Below are 17,790 nucleotides of genomic sequence, written 5' to 3' on the forward strand. Positions count from 1 at the left end.
GGGTTTCTTCTCTCAGGGTGGTGTGAAAAGATACTAGCATATTTTCAATAATTTCATTTTGCTTCTTTGAGCGCTTTAAAATCTCTTGTTGAATCTTTGAAGCAAGGAACTGATCTTTTTTTTTTTTTTTTGCCTTATCTGAAACCACATATTTAATTGTAATGTGAATCGTAATTGCTAATACCAATTTAAAGCTGGGATGTTGAACCAAGCAGAACCAGAGATGAAGGGATTATCCACACTGTGTTGAATAAATACAGCATCTTGCTGTATGGATGCAACACTGACCTGGGATATGAGTGTAATGACAGTAGGTAATGTGGTGTCTTTCCCATCGTGTAAATCAAAACATCCTTCTCTTGTAGTGTAGAATAAGACATCTTTTTCCCTCTCTTCCTTGGTGAATCAACTGCAGTGATAAACTCTATCAGATGATAATCCACAGAAATTATTTATCTGAAACAATTAGCATAATGCTGTGCAATTGCTCAAAAGCTGACCTACTGAATTAGTAATTAAGACACCTTAGTTTATCTAAGGTTCTCTAGGCAGTCCTGTGAAGAGCTTCCATTTTTTTCAGAGCTCTCTTCATTTTGTCTGCAGTGTCTCAGATTTAACCAAACCTTTGCCTCTAGAAGAAAATAAAATGATTTTCTGGGACAGGTTTAACAAACATGCATCTTTAACAATTTTGTTCTGCAGGTGAAATTGGAATTGGTTGGATGTGCGTATCAATACATAAGATCAATATTTTAACAAGTGATAAATCTAAAATGTTTATCACAATCTTCTTTGAACCTTGGAAAAGGGATCTGAAAGTAACTAGCCCTTTTTTCAGTTTTTTAACACTATTTTTTTTAATGTTTCTTGAAAATAATAAAAATGAAGGAAAAATGGTAGCATAGATAGCAAAATTGACTCAAACTGTGAGCAAAGGAATGAAATAATTCTGCATCACTTTTTCGCAAGCATAATAAATGGCACAAAAATATTTTAACTGTGATGAATAAAAACACACTGTAGGTAACCCACCTATCACAAATTTACAAAACCAAAGGAAATGTGAATTCAAGATATCATGATGTGACTCTCTGTTTCAGTCTTGGACCTGGAGGTACAACCTTCACCACTGGAATACTACCCACACAACAGGTAATGCACTGCAGTGCTAAGTTTGCATTGGTGGGGATGCCAAATTTCTAACTCCCTTCCCCTTACATCCTATTGTCGTAAACCAGCAGCCTTTACCCAGATGTAATCCCCCCCATCTGGCTTACTGCAGTCCCTTTTTGAAGTCGTGTGGATAGTTTTTTCCTCCTTCTCCCATTTGTTTGAAATTGAGTGCAGGAAGAATTGTTTAGCTGTGTGTTACAGCCAGATTCTTGCACTGCGGCCTGCAGAGTACCAAGCGATGGAAACGGTTTTGGTGGTCGACAAAATGAGTCAGCTGGTAGTCAGGCTGCAGTTTTGGGAAGAGGAAGGAAGTGCTGGGCAGGTCTCAAGCCCGTGTCCTCTGAGGCTCTTTGGCTCAGCCATGAATGGGCTGTCATTTTGTGGGCCAGGAGCACGTTTTTGAATGAAGAGCTATATTGAAATACCCATTGCTGTCACCCTTATTTAATTTTGTGACGCTTTAACTGTGCATCTGCTCTGCCATTCCCCTGCTGAGTGTCTGCAAACGTGGTGAATGCGCCTTCCCCAGCATTGCTGGTTTGGGCTGGGGAGTGCTGACTCTGCAAGGGCAAGTCCTGGGGAAAAATGAAGGCAGTCAGAGGTTGGGGGTTGCCACCAATTGTTTCTAAAGAGATTTTTCCTCTTCACTTGACCGCTTGGTGTAACCTAAGCGGTGCTAGGCGTATGAGGCACATCTATTCAGTTACAAATTTGTAGTAACTGCTCTCTGAGTTCAAGGTGACCTACAGAGGGCTGCCTCTCCTACCCAGTATTGTTACCTTGTTTCTGATTTATGTGTTGAAAGGAAATGGGAGCGAGAAGTATTCAGAGAGTAGTTTCTCCTTCAGGTATTTATGCGTTAAAGCAACTCCAATGAAACTGAATGTGCCAGCTGCTGTTCTGTCCTGAACTTCTCATTCCCAAGCAAAACCACAGAGTGACTACTCAAAGACTATTAGAAGCTCATCTGACAGAATGTAACCTTCTAGCATTGGCATGGTAGGTGTCCAGGCCGGAAGATGAGCCACCTGTGTTGCAATGTTAATGGTTAAAAGAGAGACAACATTCATGGCTTGCTGAGGTCTCTGCTAAAATGCTCCGAGTCCTTCCTGAAGCAGTCCCCATGAGTGGTGATGAAACTCCTATTGTTGAGTTCTCCCTGCTTTTCAACAATCTCAGAGAATTGTGGAGTGAACTGTTAAGACGACATGGACTCAAGCACCAATAACGTGGATGAGACAAGCCTACATATTCTTTCTTCCTTACCACATATTTCTATAGTAGTAGGACCAAGATTGTATTGATCTTGTGCTTAGGTGAGATCAGTTCATGAATGAACAACAGTTAGGTGAAGGTGAACTTGACAGAGGAGAGTTCTGATGGGACAAAAAGACTTTCTGAAGAATCCGCACACCTGGTACTTCTGTCTTCTACTGAAGATATGTACCCTATACTGATAAATTAGTCGTATTCAAAATATTGATCCTTCTCTACTGCTCTTCAATTTTATGGGCCTATGCTATCTAAAAACACAGGATGAAAACTGTAAACTCAGTAGGTAAGCTCCTCTTGTATGAGGGGCCACATTCTGACAAAGCTATTGTAGATGTTACCTCTCAAAGTTGGTCCAAGCCTGTAGAATTAAATTCCGCAGGAAATAAGGGTTTTTACTGACCTTCTGTTCCAGACAAAGGCAGCTTCCTTTGGCCTCACTTTCTCTGCCATAGACATACAGCACCAGGTACATCTGCAAACACTTTTCCTCCAGCAAAAATAAATCAAACTTTTTAGAAGACATTCCAATATATGTTTTGCTCCCCTTGGAATAGGTTAAAGGACAAACAGCATATGAGAGATACTCATCCTGCAGAATGATACACTGCCAGTGGGTGTTTAACATGTACTCGTTACAGAGATTAATACATAGCCAGGGCTACTCTGATGCTACAGGTACAAATAAAGAACTTATCTATTTAGTTTTTAAAAAAACAGCTAAGGTTGGGTCTAGTATTAGATTTTAGTCCGTTACTTTATGTCTTAAATGTCAGGGAAAGATCAGGCTTTGGAAGTAGGGGGTTCTACCTGATTAAGGGGCACCAATCCCATGAAAATCTGTACCAAAAATTTAGGGCCTCCCCCCAGTAGATAGGCCGGTAGGTGAACAAGAAGCAGGAAAATGGCATCTGGCTGAAGCTTTCTCAATTTGTATCTGGGCTACAGAAGCATTTGGGGAGCCATTGTCTTCTTCCTGCCAGTAGCATCTGGACAGATCAAGTACTTGGAAATAAAATTATCATTGGGGAGTAGTCTGGCATTTATATTTCCTTCTGTAGAGAAATGTATGTCTGTGGTGGTATACAGCCCTGAGCAGCCAACCCTGTGAGGGTTCACACATGAGAGCCATCAAGTAAATGGAACCCAAGTCCCCTGTCCAAGTGTGCAAATTCTGCTCTTGGATGAAATCATTCCTTTGCCTGGGGTTTCTCTTGGATTTTGTAGTCCTTTCAGATGCCCAAATATTTGTGATGCTAGTAAACACTGGCTTAAACTTAGTTTGCCAAAAGATGCAGTAGGCCAGATCCATGACTCATCATGATCTGTATCTTTTTTTTTTTTCTCTTTCATTATTTTGCTGGAAATTAAGCAGCTTTTCAAAGACTCAGCAAATACCAAATAACAGCAGCGTGTGTTCTGAGCTCCCATCCCAGTGTTCTGCTGACTTCAGTAGTTTTCTGCTGAATGCAGAAGCAAGATCTGATGTTAGTACCTCAATTTTAATGCTCTACACAACTCTGCTGTCCATTTTTAAATGTACTCTTCAAAATCTCTACAGTTTGTCTGCCAGTGGACAGGTAGGAGACAACTGCCAGGGGAAATGAATATAGATGATAAAGTGGATTCTCCCAAAGAAAAAAATCAGACTTCATATCCATTTATTAGAATTTTAACTTTCCCTTCTGCTTGCATCCTCCTTGTCCCAACCAAGCATGTCTGAGTGAATAAGGTTGTTTCTTTACTTACAGTCTCAGGAAGAGGGCTAGAAAGAAGAGACTTCTATTTTTACATTCATGGGAATATGTTAATACAACAATGAGGGGGACCTTAAGTACCAAGGAAAATGTATTCTAAATTTATTTTTATTAAAAAAAAAAAAGCGGTATGTGCTGAATCCTCTTTTTGGTTGCTGAAAGTTTTGTGTTGCACAGCCTGTCTTGCATACTTTTGAGAAGAATCTTTGGCTGGAAATGCATATTATACACTGAAATAGGAATATTTTTGTTCATTTAAACCTGCTTATTCCAAGAAGAGTTGAAAAACTATGGGAGAAATTTTTGCTGTGTAAGATGCTTTGTTTCTGGGTGTGATGGTGCACAAATAATATATATCTGACATGCTTGGCTATAGAGTTACATTGTTCTTGGTGATCTAATCAGGAAGATATTCAGTGAATGTTGTCAGAGCTGGGAATGGACAAGAGCAAGTATTTATAAAACAATAACTTAAGTGCAATTCACTTTTCCTTGACATTCTAATCTGGCTGAGTTTCTTGTAGAGATTTTTATTTAAATTATGTCTAATAACCAAAATTATATCTGCAAACTCCATTTTGATTAAGGCTTATACAGCTATTTATTTAAGAGGCTGTGTGGAGAACAAGGTGCAATGACTAGATTCAACAGATTCACTTGCTGGTTTTGGGGCCATATTTTTTTCTCCCTTAACACCACTGGACACCCATGCAGTGTCTTTTCCACATTATTCTATATTAACTAAACATACTCTCAATATTTAACTGTATAGAGACGTCTTTTGAAACCTGTGACACTGTTTTCGACTTTTTGCTGTGTCTTATAAGACTGAAAAATACTGCAGCTGTAAGTAGATGTGGTACTTTTGATTTACTGTCTTGTTCGAAAGTGTATGTGAAAGAGGTTCCCAGTGATGTTGCGCTCAGGAACTATAACTCTTCTGAAGATAAAAGAAATTGTTATAATCCTTTCACTGGCTAATTTCTGCATGCTGTAAATGGATTGCTGTGTATCCAGGGAAAATCGCTCAAGGGAAAAAGAGTTTGTGACTTTCATTTAGTGCATTTTGTGCAGCAGTTACTAGGCTAGACAGAATGATTAATAAATTACTGGTTTAGTAACTTGGAACGAATCACTTTTGCTGTAACTGAATTACTAAAAAAATCATGCAACAACAATAAAAGGTTTTTACAGCAAAATTAAATATTTTGAACAGTGCTTTCTGTACTTGACAAGCTAATGTACCCTTTTTATGGAATAAATCGCTTTACTGTGGCTTAGGAGGGGGAGATTTATTAAGATGCTACAAGCGATTGTGCTGGAGAAGTACATCCCCTTCTTTCTTTTTCGATGCGGTTTTAGTACTGGAATTGCCTTAGTGTGCTCTTGCCCACCCTGCCATGCTGTGACAGCAAGTCGGCAGGATCAACTCAGTGAAGTTGAAGCTCCACTCTGTGAAGCTGCCCAGTGCGGGGAATGAAGCCAAGTGAAGAAGCATCAGGACCCAGTTGCATCGATACGGTCATCTTCAGTCTGCTGCTCCAGTTTTAGTTTGTAGAAGTCCATGGCACTGGCAGTATCTCCATCAGGTTGGGAGAACTGAGGTAAATGCTCAGGAAGCAGCAATTACGTGACTCCATGACAGACATGTACTGTTGTCGTGGTTTAACCCCAGCCAGCAACTAAGCACCACGCAGCCGCTCACTCACTCCCCCCCATCCAGTGGGATGGGGGAGAAAATCGGGAAAAGAGGTAAAACTTGTGGGTTGAGATAAGAACGGTTTAATAGAACAGAAAAGAAGAAACTAATAATGATAATGATAACACTAATAAAATGACAACAGTAATAATAAAAGGATTGGAATGTACAAATGATGCGCAGGGCAATTGCTCACCATCCGCCGATCGACACCCAGCCAGTCCCCGAGCGGTGATTCCCCCCAGCCCCACTCTCTCCAGGTTCTATACTAGATGTGACATCCCATGTATGGAATACCCCACTGGCCACTTTGGGTCAGGTGTCCTGGCTGTGTCCTGTGCCAACTTCTTGTGCCCCTCCAGCTTTCTCGCTGGCTGGGCTTGAGAAGCTGAAAAATCCTTGACTTTAGACTAAACGCTACTTAGCAACAACTGAAAACATCAGTGTTATCAACATTCTTCGCATACTGAACTCAAAACATAGCACTGTACCAGCTACTAGGAAGACAGTTAGCTCTATCCCAGCTGAAACCAGGACAACTGTCTTATACCTGAAGCATCAGACTGGTTTTGAAGAGTCTTTTGATCCTTATCTATTTTTCCTCCCTAAAATAAAGTGTAAAGTTTCTCAGACAAGGATATAGGTCAAGTGTTTCAAGGTTCCTATGAAGTGCCTAATCCAGAATGGCTTTTCTGCCTGTGTTTTCCAGGCAGAACAACCAGAGGCTTTCTGAGATTCAATTTCCTGACTTGGTTCATGTCCTTTGTGTTGATCACATTTCCTCTAAGCTTTTAGCAATCTCAGCTGAAGTTCCTCTGTATGTACAGAATACTTAATGTTTGTCACATGGAGCGTTTTTTTATGTATATGCTTGTTGTTTAGGGGGTTTTTGAGCATGTTTTTGCCAGTAGAAAGCAGGCTTAATCATGAGCTGTGCTTTTTGTGATACTTCGAGCGAGCAAACAGGGTGCATACAGTTTACTTCTGTGTTCAGCAGTTCCGGCAGAGAAACCAAACAGCCGTATCTGTTTAGACTGCCTCCATTCTGCCGAGCCTTTGTAGCCCTGCCAAAGTTCTCCACATCACTGAGCCTCCCCATGAAAACCAGAGACCACTTCACTTTGTTCACGGGGCTGAAAGCTGCTCACAGTGTGGGATTTGGGGAGTGAAATTCTTTCAAGAATGAATTACACTCAACCAGTTAGAGTCATCAGAGGAGTAAATCAAAGGGATTATTTGTTTTGACTCGTGCCTGATTTGTTTTTAACAATATTATGCTCAGTCAGAAAATTAAAAAAAGCCCCTTAATTAAGTGTGATATTTTTATAAGCAAGAAACAGGCAGAAGAATCTGGCTTAGTTTTCACTGTGCCTTCCGAGTAAGAACTTTATCATCAGAACCATACTGGCTTCTTTCTATTATGTCTTATAATGGACAACAATCACGCTTTAAAAATTGGGTGGGAGGATTGTGGTTTGTATAATGTAACGCTTAAGCAGGGGTCAAAAGATTGTACCTATATCTAAAAATTTGTTCATGGGAACTGCTCTGCTTCTATAAATTGTTTATAAAGAATTAAAACCAAAGTGACAGAAATGCAGATGCCATGGTATGAAGTGGGCAAAGCAGAATTATTTTAGGGGAAAAAACCCCCTTCTTTTGTTTTTCAGTTTTCCAAACATTTGAAAGCAACTGTGATGGAATATAACTTCAGACTGCAGAATTATTAGCAAATATCCTTACAAATAACCACTGAGGAAACTACTTCTCATCCCAATACTATTTCCAGCAGGTCGTGCTTGTAAACTACTTTGGAGACTTAAGGAAAGAGAATAGGAATGAACTGTTGCTTTCAACGTTGTTAAAGTATGTTAAATATTATGCTTAAATAGTCAATGTTATTAGCTCAGAATTCTCATTGCTCAGCTACAAAAGTAATTAATTCTTTGATTATGAAGTTAAGAAACGTTTAGTTGAACTAGTTAAATAGGCTATATAATGGCAAGTGAAATTTATGAGGAGCTGCCACTGCATAACGTTTGGTGAAGAGATTTCAGGAGATAAAACAGGTAGGTGTCTTTGTCATTTTATCATTAATACCAGATCAGTTGCACATGCAACGGACCTGTAAGGAAACCCGTGTAATCAGTATTAATAAATAGCATTTTGACACTATTGACTTAAATGGTAGTGTTTATAGCTGGAAAATATTAATACCGTGAGTCCTGTAGGATTCAAAACAGGTTTAAACAGTTAACATGGCTTTATTAGATGGGATAAAATGTTCTTGAGAAGGCATTTGAAAATTTGATATTTATGCAACAGCAGGGATGAAGGAGGGCATGGGAAAAATTTGCAACTTTAAAGATGTGATGGATGCCACCTCTGAATCTAGACATAAGATGTAACTGTATCTAGGTGAAATTACCATGCTCCTTCATTCAAAATTGTGTCTTTCGGAAATTCAATTGGCAATGAATATATTTTAGCTTATGCAGATTTTTATCAGAACAGAAAATGTTTTGGACAGTGCTAGTAGATGACGTTTGGAGCTGCATTATTTGACTATTTGTTATGATAAATGTTTATAGTGCGTTAGTTACAGTAGTTAATAATAAAAAGCTTTGTATCCATTGCTACTTTAAAATCAAGTGTGGGGACCAAAATGGCTTTGCATTCGCTGAAAGTATTTTTTTCTGAAAGTGGTCCTGTTAACTTGGTCAACCTTCAGTCTTATTAAAGGGGATAGAAGTTAGTTGTGTTTTAACCAGTACCATGTAAATGTTCCATCACACTGAATGTTGGTGGTGACGACATCTGTGACCTCAACTGTTCTGTTGTGTCCTGTGCTACACCAGTTGCAGCTGTGTCACAGCAGTGCCTGCCGGCTTTGTGTCACCCTTGCCGGTTTTTAGGTTCAGGTCACTGAGCATCTTGCAATACAGACTGACAGTCTGAAGCTGAGTAGATGTTCTAGAGGAATGAATGAAATAGGTTTATTGTTTCGGCTTTAGTCCATGTTGCTGAAGAGGTACCACCTGTGCTGGTAGAAGGGTGGAATTTCCCAAGCACTGAAAAATCTGGGGTCTTGCAACCCAGAGACAGTTATCCACGTGCGGTTACCCTCTGTGGAAATATTTGGTACTTGCTAAACTTATTGTCCAGTAATAAGAAAAGGAGACTGAGCGGTGTTCTCATCTGAAACAAATAATATGATTGCCCTCCTAATTTTGCTATATTCAGATATCTGTAGTTGTATCCATAGTATCCCAGGTTTTCAGGACACTTAAACAGAATAACAAGGTAGTTAGCCTCCCAAAGATTTTACAGTTGAAACTGGGGATGAGAGAAGAGTTAAGTGGATGACACATAGGGAGCAATTAAAATACTGCTTTGTAGAAAGTTTGGAAGTACAGATTTTGAAATAAAATTCCAGAAGTTAAGAGCAAGTACAGAAAGCTGTTTGACAGAAGTGGGGGAAGCTCAGGGATTAAACTCACTAAGAGGATTTTGAGGCATGGGGAGTGACATGGTTGGGCAGTAGAAAGAGAAATCCTTTTACTCTGTCATGTTTAACTGAGGAATTAGGAATGTCAGAGAAAAGGAGGTTACAAAGGGGAGGTAATGAAAAAGGATGGAGAGAGGTGTGAATCACAGTATGTGCACAGGGAATTAAACCAAGAACGACTTCAGAAGATAGTGAGAGAGAGGAGACCCAAGGTTTTTAAATCCTGACAGAGAGAGAGAAATGAGAAATGGCAGATAATAAATTTGAGAGTCTAACTACTCAGCTCTTCTGAAACCAAAGTCTGTTCTCATAGCCAGCATTTCTTGCAGGCTCATGTAGGTCCTAGAGGTGTCTGCCAGTTTGCCTTCTTGCACTTTTACAAACTCTCCTCTTCAGATATTCTGTTCTTGATGGTTGCATGTAGATTTAAATTCTCTATATGTAGTATTTTTTCAGCCCTTTCTATGACTAATACTTTCAAGAACAGGTAATTCCTTTTATTCACTTTTACCCCAGGTAATACAGAGGTTTTCTGAAATAGAATTTCCTGGAGCTGCCACACCACCACATAATTCAATTGCAAGGATTTGTTGCACTTTAGGTATCTTAGATGGGACTTCATCTGGAAGTCCATCTTTTGCTTTCAATTTTCAGTCCTGCAAAGGAATAATATTGATTACTTTAAAGGAATTCAGTGCAAAGAACACAAAATGTAGGCACAGGATGGGGAATGACAGGTGAGAATGACTGTAGAATAATTATGTATTTTTGAAGTGAGTGGGTTGGTGGAGGAGGAGGACAAAATGTCCGCACATAGTGTGAATAATTGCTTGAGATAAACTAAGCAGGAACTATTTAGATGGAATATCGTGACAAGCTTCCTGAGAGAGGTCTTTAGCTGTCTACAGAATGACCGATCACTTAGCTCCCTGAGTTTCCTCCATTCGTGTTTTAAATGTTTCAAATGCTGCAAAATACTGACAAGGAGGAAAGTTTGCTGTCACATTGCATCTCTTCTGCCTCTAGTTTTTAGTCTGTTTTTGTTAGTTCCACTATCTTATTAAACAAACTTCTACTTAAAAAGCAAAATAAATTCCAATGTATGAATAAATACACTTTGCTCAGCTGTCTTCTTGCTGGAGAGACCTTGGGATATGCCCAGTCCAAAGAGGAGAAAGTGCTACAGGACTGTGGGCTGTCATATCCAAATCTTCAGGCTTGCAGTTGGGAACTGTTGCTTGTGCTCAAAGCTGAGTTTTCTTTTTTCCTTACCCCCAAAGGTTTTGGTTTATCTCCCAGTCAGTGAACATGACAGAAGCATGTCAGAACTAGTGAGGGAGGTTTTCATTTATTTAATGTGGGATTGTTTCCATTACCTGGAAAGCCTGGGAGAAAAGCACCAAGGAGAAACAAAGGAGTTTCTAAAATGGCTGCATGTGCAGCCTGCAAAAGAGTGATGATTTTCATCTGATAATTGCCCATCCATGCAGTAGATAGCGAATGAGCCAAAGGCGGCAGTGACAGAAATTACACAGCTGTTGGGAGAAGACTCCATTGCAGTTGTCTTTACAAGACACTTCTGGAACCGGCTGAACTTCTGCTGGACTTGCATTTACAGTGTTGTACACCTTTGATGCTGCTTTGGTATTCATAACGTATAGTTAGTATGTTTTCCTCTTGCTCATCCAATCCTTCAATCTCTTCTGTTTTGATGGAAATTGAAACTAGCCTGGACTCTTTTCAGCAGCTTTCTGGAGACGATGTCTTCCACCTTCTGAAATAATCCATCTTCTCCCAATATACATTTTGGTGAACTGTTTTTAGGGCTCCTTCAGATGCTTCGTGGTGTAGTGAAATCCAACTCTCAAGGCAAGTTATTCTGCATTTTAGGGCGATGTTAACAGTGACTTGTCCAAACTGGACGCAGTTTGCTGAGTTGCGTGAAAACTACAGTAAAATTCTTTTAAAGGCAGTTTGTCCAACTTGGGGATAAAGTGGGATCTAGCTGTATTTACATCTAAGTGTCTCATGGAAAAGAGAGATGAATTGACTATCTGCTGTCTAAGAAGAGTTACATCATGAGGATACTGGAAATTTAGGGACATTTGCTTCACATTGGTCCTAATTGCTGGCTATTTACATGGAAAGTTAATGCATGGAGCATGTTATATAAACCAAAAGAAATAACAAATACTGTAAACACTGCTTGGTTCAGATGTATGCAGCCAGACTAATCAAAACTATATTTAAACTGCGTTAGCTGTGAGTGTTTAGACAAGATCCAACAAATTGTTTCTTGGCTGCTGTAGAGAAGGCTTATATCCAGCTTCAAAGGCTTTTACACAGGGTCAGAGTTTCCTTATGCTTCCCTTCTATAAAAGCCATGAGAAAAAAGCTGTGTCCTTCTCTGCTTTCTCGCTCTGTTGATATGAACGTTATTACTTGCACTGATGTCCTGAATGCATTGTTCACTAGTTGTCGTATTCATCATGCATCGCCCTTCATAAAAATTAAGGGGCTCCCACCCTCAGCCATGCTAGTTCAAAGAAAAATGGTTTAGGTTATTGTAAATCTTTTACTCAAATTTTAATTTTGTAATCTGTTAGCACTGTCTCTTGCTTCCTTTGTGCTTTTATTTGTTTATTTTTTTAAATCTCTCAAAATTTACATTTTCTTGTTTTGGTGTAGGAGGTATATTTAACATACCATCTATTACACAATTTAGGTATGTGGCTAGTGCTCAGTTGCTCCAAATAGTGTATGAGAAGCATCTTTCCAGCAAGCACTGGGAGAGGAGAAACTTCAGACCAAACCACCAGGCATACACAATGGCTTCTTTGTGCCTGTGGTTAACATGTTCCAACTAATAAACCTAACTAGTACTTTCATTCATAAAGGATGCACTGCCAAAACCCTTCGCACTGAAAACTGTAATTTTTTTCAGTAAATATATACAAACAATAAAAAAAAAAAATGCAACCTAATCCGTAAAATGTGACCCTTGCAGAAAAAAAACCCATCCTTGTTTACTGATGTGCTGCCCACAGAATATTGCTTGGAGTCATTCTATGTAGAGACTCATGCTTCTCTGGCAAAACTTGTAGTCTGTCATGTAGACATCTTCATTTTGAGAGAAATGAGCATATTGTCTGTATATGCAGAGAACAGCTTTTTTGGGAATCAGTCAAACTCCATACTGCACCAAACCCAATCATTGTCCTCTGCAGATGTAAAGCACGCATCTTTTACACTGCCTGAAATCAGTGTAACGTATACAAACAGTGCTATTTAATCAACAAGTGATTTCTCACTGTGATAAGAAGAGGGAGGGAATATACGGGGATGCTGGACACATCACTAAACACCATAGAAGTTATTCAGATGTTGTGATGGTTTCTGAGAAACTCCGTGAAATACAATAGTCCTTGTTTGTAGGTTCAATTAGAGAAAAAATTTTAAACAAAACAAACTCAGAATACAGTCCAGACCCTGCAGATCATGTGGAAGGGAGAATTGGGAGTAACATATTTTTAGCTCACATATTAATTTATTTGAATGTCTCTGACATCATGTGTTGTCTGGATTAAGAACATTTGTGTTCAAAAGGTCTTCTGTCTCCTGTATCTAAATAAAACCCAGGTATATGTTCACTGGAATTTCAACCACTGGTCATATGGTCACCTTTAAATATTCCTAATGTGATAGTGATAAACTTAGTAATTTCCCTTCTATTGAGAGCCTTAGAAAAGTAGTTTTCTTGCTACAGCTGATTGGCATGAATAAAATGCCTTTTAAAATATATAATAGTAGTCTAGAGTCAAGAAATATGATTTAATACCTAGTAAATTTGGGGTTTATGAAAAATTGTGTATAAGGTCCTGGATTTAGGGGGAAGGCAAATACTTTGCAAAAACAAAATGCAGAAGCACTGAGGGCAGATTCTTTGTTTTACTCTAACATATTGTTATTACTGGCCTAGATAATCTCACCATCAGTCTTTCCCCTCAAGTATAAGAAAATGTACTTCTCTGGTTTTGGTATAATTCTGGGTTCCGCAATGTTACTTCAGAAAAGGAATTTGCTACAAATGTCATGCTAAATGAACTTTAATCTTGTAACACTCTATTGTATTTTGTACGTGCATGCACTTTCTCATATTGAAAAACATGTGCATCTCATTTTATATATAAACTGTTGTTGATTTAAGTCCTTGATGATCTGAGATTAGATTCTGAAAACTAAAAATTTAATAACTTGTGGGACATTTAAGGGTACATGAAATGTTACGTGTTCTGGTTAGAATGCATACGCACATCATATCTGAAGATGTATGGCCCGTTACAAAATTCTGAAGATGAATGGTGCTTTACGAAATGTTTTCTGCTTTTCTTTTCTGTGTCCTGCGTGGTGGTCAAGCTGTCAATAAATAGGCTCTCAGGGCTGAATTAATTGAGAGGAAGTTGGAGTTGAATATTGGAGAGGCAGGAGAAAAGACTGAAATTGGATGATAAAGTAGCTTTCCAGGAATGTGATAAAATGCCCGCATGTCTCATTTTCACCATCTCTGGTTGCTGAATGGAGGTTGCCCTCTCCTCTCCATCCTTCCTATGAGGATTCATTTTCCTGTCTTTCAGATAAAGTTGCTCTGATTCAGCCTGAATTAGGCAGTGGGAGTGGAGAGGAATATCTTGAGAAGTGCTCTCCCTTTTCATTTGCCTGGTAGCCACAGTGACCCACTGAAGGTGGCTGACCCCTCATACCTGTGAGGGAAACCCTGTCAGGTGTGCTGGAGTCAAGATTCCACCCTGAAGCTTATAAAATGGGAGTGGGGAGGATGGGAGGGAGATTTTAGTTACAACCTGATACTTAAGCTTTTCTTACTCATGAAAACCAGTGTGGACTCACGGGTGTGACTGCTGATCAAGATGGTCTGGAGAGCAAGCAAAGGAAGGTCTCCAGATGCTGTTATGGCAATTATGGTGAAGGCGTTGTGTGGAGATGCCAAGACAGCCCTGTGATGGAAAATCAGTGGCATCTCTAGCGCAACTTTTGTTATTACAGAAACCCGCTGTTTAACACCCATCCTTTGCCAGTGCAGTTCCTGCTCAATGTACCTTGAGCTTTTATTGTGCTTTGTCCTTCTTCCCAGAGGAAACTCAGGTCTCTCGTAACCACTTAAAAGCTTTTCTGTAATACATTTACAGCCTGATTTTCAATCCTGGTTTTGTTCTTCAGTGTTCCCTTGGGGTAATTTGGAGAGGTTGTGTCCTTAGTACAAGAATTTGCTGTAGCCCAATAGAAAGAGCTCACTATTGAGGCAATCTAGCACACTTTTTTGTATGTGTTTGTGTTTTCTGAACTTCTGGTACTCAATTGTGCTTTCACTGGTGACATGCTCAGAGCAAAGGACATGTTACAACACTACCAGCTAATGTCTTTTCCCAGGCAGCAGTTTATATAAATTTCTTCCCCTTAAACCTATGCTGATTTGATGATACTGGCAACAAGTCATGGGCAATTCTGGTGACATACTTGAATTGGAGTCAACCCTTTCTACAGAATTGCAGAAACTTTTTATCTACAGCTTTCTCTTTACCTCATTTGACTTCTTTACTGTTTCTACTGACTTTCCTCATGTCTTTTTAAAGAAGTAAAACATTAGCTAGCTTTTTCTGGAAAGGCATGTTTACTGGAGAATGCAGAATAACTCTGAATTGATTGTGGAATAGGAAGTAACTGTAAGTTTGCTTATTAGATTGCAAAGTTTGTAGGCAAAATCCTAGAAATATTTCAGTTCTGTGTCTTTTTGTCATATATATGGTTCAGTTACAATTATAATGGTGTAATTATGGTAGCAGTGTTAGTATTGAATGTCCTGCAGCCGGGAAGAATAAATGTTAGTTACTAGAGTGAGATCTGCAACTACATTCTGGGTTATGTGAATGTAGGTGGTTTCAGAAAATGAATATGCAGCTTACTTGGTTTAGGGATGTATGCATTGCAGAGGACCTGTTCTTTGGAGCAGCTTTTTCCAAGAGGGTGTCTGACGCATGTTGTTCGAGTAACTATCCTGCCAAACTGAGGGGTTTCAGTATGACAGGAGTAGCAGTGCACTAGCAGAGTAGTTTTGCCTTTTTTTGCTCTTAGTAATAGAAAAGTTAATTTGCATTTTGTTTCATTTCTAACATGCAAAGTCCAGGTGAATACTTTTGCTTACTGTTGTTCAGGAAGACCAGTCTAATAAATATTCAAGTTTCCTGCCTCTCCTGACCTTATTTTGCAAGCAACATTTTTCAAAGCCATAATTAAGATGTCCTCCAATGTTACCACCTTTGAACCAAACGGTGGCTCCTATTCCTTTTGGTCTGTCCCTGCCATATATGGACAAAAAGGGAACTGTCTGCATAAAGGCTTCAGTCTCTTGAGAAGAACGTGGTGGACAGAAGAAATGCTGGCCAACCTTTGAGCATCTTTTCTTCTTTCAACAGGAATGAAGCATCCAAGAATGGCTTGGAAAGTGAGTAGTAAATTTTATAAGACATCAGTGGGAGGAGAAGAGTTTAGAGAGAACTACAGATTCCTATCAGTTATTCTGTTGTGTTATTAAATCCACTAACGTGGGAATAAAATTGCTGAGTGCACTCAAATGAGAAACATATGAACCAGATTTTTCATGCAGTTAGGTCTGATAACAAGGACTGGAGTGGATGCATTGGGAGAGTCTTGTTCCCCATGCCCCTAATTCTCTGTGTGCAATCTTGTTAGTTTATTTAAAGGCTAGAATAAGTTTCTTTTAACACTCAACCACTAAAATATTTAAGCAGGTACAGCCCTGATATAATCTTAACTAAACATGCCTTTCAAGCTTATTAATCCAGGACATATAATCGGTTTTGTGTACTACTGTGATAACCATTGTGTTTAATTTTGAAAGCTAAGGACACAAATCCTAATAAAATTAGAACAGGAGCCTCTGAGAACAATGCCTGAAGGAGAAATTAAATTCATTTCAACACAAACAGATATGAAATGAAGTACAAATAGAACAGCAATAATAATTTTAGTATGACACAAGGTTTCATTAAAAAATCCAACAACCTTTATTGCATCCAGTGTAAGGGTTGTGGAAGCTGAATGAATATAGGGTCTTCTTAATGCATATTTTGGAGGTGATTGAAGACTGATGTCTAATAGCAGTCAGTGGTGCTTGCCAGCTGGTTAGCCAGTACTATATAGATGTCAGAATTTCTGTGAGCATACTTTCCTCTGTCATGTGTGAAATTGGGAGGTGCTGGGAAAGTTAACTAAAGAAGTTATTTCAACTTGCAGAGAAACTAGAGGGAGATGGCATTAGCAATGAGACACAACCTTTCAGATGAAGGTCAGGGATTCAGATCTGAGGTGAAGTGACAGGGAGTATTAGCACTGACAGATTTTGAGTGGCCTAGGGACATAAATTTGATGTTAAGTCCAAGTAGACAGAAACCAACATCACACAAACCCATCTGTATAATCTGTACCTAGCTGGCATTTCCGGTTTTTTTCTTTCTGCTTTCCTCTCTGTAGCTGGATATGGGGAAAAAATATTCTGCTGTGAACATTTTCACAAGCTCAAAAAGTTTCCCATGCTATGGAGGATGTGAAGAAATTTGTGCCCATGAATATGTCAGAGATGATACCAACCTGCAGCCATTCCATAGGTGCTTGATAGAGGGGAGATGGAGACCCATGTACAAAAGCATGGCTCAGCTTGATTCTAGAGTGTGGCCATGAGGACACCTCTACCACTTCTGGGATGAGTGCTGTAATCACTTTGCTTGTCCCTTCCCATAAATATTCAAATGTTTCACACAAGCTGGACCAGTTCCAAATGAGATAACTTCCATTTTCTGGTACCCCAGCTGTGGTAGTCATACCATGATTTTGGAAAGAGGCAGGACAAGGGACTTGTGTATCTCCTCCCTTTCCCGTACTGCAGTTGACCTGTTTTTCACCTTTCTCCAGGGTTTGTCCAGAGCCATGAGTTACCTGTCTGCTCTCTGATCTGTGCAAGGGAAGCACTGGTTTGTGGCTGGCATAGAATCACAGAATCATGGAATCATAGAATCATTTAGGTTGGAAAAGACGTTTAAGATCACCAAGTACAACTGTTAACATAACACTCCCAAGTCCACCACTAAACCATGTCCTAAAGTGCCTTGTCTACGTGTTTTTTGAATACCTCCAGGGATGGTGACACTACCACTTCCCTGGGCAGCCTGTTCCAATGCCTGACAAGCCTTTCAGTAAAGAAATTTTTCCTAATATCCAATCTAAACCTCCCCTGGCACAACTTGAGGCCATTTCCTCTCATCCTATCACTAGTTACTTGACAGAAGAGA

The 17,790-nt window shown here is 39.4% G+C and overlaps 1 protein-coding gene across 1 annotated transcript in view; it reads left to right on the forward strand.

Moving 5' to 3' along the window:
- Window positions 1–17,790, forward strand: part of CPQ (carboxypeptidase Q) — a 166,822-nt gene that overhangs the window by 74,462 nt on the left and 74,570 nt on the right. The gene's annotated exons all lie outside the window — the stretch shown is intronic.

The sequence above is a fragment of the Accipiter gentilis genome, chromosome 2 (genome assembly GCF_929443795.1).
Source record: "Accipiter gentilis chromosome 2, bAccGen1.1, whole genome shotgun sequence".
Taxonomy (NCBI): domain Eukaryota; kingdom Metazoa; phylum Chordata; class Aves; order Accipitriformes; family Accipitridae; genus Astur; species Astur gentilis.